The sequence below is a fragment of the Coregonus clupeaformis genome, unplaced genomic scaffold (genome assembly GCF_020615455.1).
Source record: "Coregonus clupeaformis isolate EN_2021a unplaced genomic scaffold, ASM2061545v1 scaf1757, whole genome shotgun sequence".
Taxonomy (NCBI): Eukaryota; Metazoa; Chordata; class Actinopteri; order Salmoniformes; family Salmonidae; genus Coregonus; species Coregonus clupeaformis.
Window position 1 is genome coordinate 105,001 of NW_025535211.1, and position 2,500 is coordinate 107,500.

Here is a 2,500-nt window from a genome sequence, read left to right on the forward strand (position 1 = left end):
TTATTCACCTGAATATGAATTACTATCTAGTTATTCACCTGAATAGGAATTACCAACTAGTTATTCACCAGAATAGGAATTACCATCTAGTTATTCACCTGAATAGGAATTACTATCTAGTTATTCACCAGAATAGGAATTACTATCTAGTTATTCACCTGAATAGGAATTACTATCTAGTTATTCACCTGAATAGGAATTACTATCTAGTTATTCACCTGAATAGGAATTACTATCTAGTTATTCACCAGAATAGGAATTACCATCTAGTTATTCACCAGAATAGGAATTACTATCTAGTTATTCACCAGAATAGGAATTACCATCTAGTTATTCACCAGAATAGGAATTACTATCTAGTTATTCACCAGAATAGGAATTACCATCTAGTTATTCACCAGAATAGGAATTACCATCTAGTTATTCACCTGAATAGGAATTACCATCTAGTTATTCACCAGAATAGGAATTACCATCTAGTTATTCACCTGAATAGGAATTACCATCTAGTTATTCACCTGAATAGGAATTACCATCTAGTTATTCACCTGAATAGGAATTACCATCTAGTTATTCACCAGAATAGGAATTACCATCTAGTTATTCACCAGAATAGGAATTACCATCTAGTTATTCACCTGAATAGGAATTACCATCTAGTTATTCACCTGAATAGGAATTACCATCTAGTTATTCACCTGAATAGGAATTACCAATCTAGTTATTCACCTGAATAGGAATTACCATCTAGTTATTCACCAGAATAGGAATTACCATCTAGTTATTCACCTGAATAGGAATTACCATCTAGTTATTCACCAGAATAGGAATTACCATCTAGTTATTCACCAGAATAGGAATTACCATCTAGTTATTCACCAGAATAGGAATTACCATCTAGTTATTCACCAGAATAGGAATTACTATCTAGTTATTCACCTGAATAGGAATTACCATCTAGTTATTCACCTGAATAGGAATTACCATCTAGTTATTCACCAGAATAGGAGGCACTCATAGGGAAATAGGCTTCTGTTTGTTAGTGTGTGTGTGTTAGTGTGTGTGTGAGAGAGTGAGTGAGTGAGTGTGTTAGTGTGTGCGTCTGTTAGTGTGTGTGTGTGTTAGTGTGTGTGTGTGTGTGTGTGTTAGTGTGTGTGAGTGTGTGTGTTAACTGCGGGTCAGATGAAGACACACAGAGGTGATAAGTCACAAGACATCCCTCTCCTCTATTCACCCCCCCCTCTCTTCTCCTCTCCCCTCCTCTCCCCTCCTCTCATTTCCTCTCGTCCCCACCTCTCCTCTCCTCTCCTGTTTTCTCTTCTCTTCCCCTTGTCTCACCACCTGACACACACACAAAGCTGTGTGACAGAAACTAAACTGTATGCTATTCTTTACAGAGGGTGATGATTCACAGTCAGGGATGGAAATTAACACTCACATTCTATCTGTTCTATTTCTCTAATGTAGCAACACTCACATTCTGTCTGTTCTATTTCTCTAATTTAACAACACTCATTATATATGTTCTATTTCTCTAATGTAGCAACACTCACATTCTATCTGTTCTATTTCTCTAATGTAACAACACTCACATTCTATCTGTTCTATTTCTCTAATGTAACAACACTCACATTCTATCTGTTCTATTTCTCTAATGTAGCAACACTCACATTCTATCAGTTCTATTTCTCTAATGTAACAACACTCACATTCTATCAGTTCTATTTCTCTAATGTAACAACACTCACATTCTATCTGTTCTATTTCTCTAATGTAACAACACTCACATTCTATCTGTTCTATTTCTCTAATGTAGCAACACTCACATTCTATCTGTTCTATTTCTCTAATGTAACAACACTCACATTCTATCTGTTCTATTTCTCTAATGTAGCAACACTCACATTCTGTCTGTTCTATTTCTCTAATGTAACAACACTCACATTCTATCTGTTCTATTTCTCTAATGTAACAACACTCACATTCTATCTGTTCTATTTCTCTAATGTAACAACACTCACATTCTATCTGTTCTATTTCTCTAATGTAACAACACTCACATTCTATCTGTTCTATTTCTCTAATGTAACAACACTCACATTCTATCTGAGCGCACACACACACTTCATTCTGGACATGTCATTCCCCCACTGCTGTCCAGCGGGCAGCTGGGTAATATGTAAATGATGTGGGGGAGAGGGCCGTGGTGATTGGCTGAGAGGGCTCTAGGGGGTGTGGTATTTATAGAATGATGAAACAAGATACTCTGGCCCAGGAGTCATGCACACACACACACACAAACACACGCACAGTTCACACACACACACACACACACACACACACACACACACACAGGCATATTACACAGACCCCTGCTACAGTAATAGTAGTTGTCTTTGGTCCTGACAGGCCTGCTACACTGGACATGTATTTTGTTGAGTGCGATACGCTCCTCTTCATTTCTAGGAAACCTGGTCTACACTCTGATTCTACCCTCCTC

At 37.5% G+C, this 2,500-nt stretch overlaps 1 protein-coding gene across 1 annotated transcript in view; it reads right to left on the reverse strand.

Moving 5' to 3' along the window:
• LOC121570108 (protein Dok-7) overlaps nt 1-2,500 on the reverse strand; it is a gene marked incomplete at its 5' end in the record, with an annotated part of 52,214 nt that overhangs the window by 46,008 nt on the left and 3,706 nt on the right. The gene's annotated exons all lie outside the window — the stretch shown is intronic.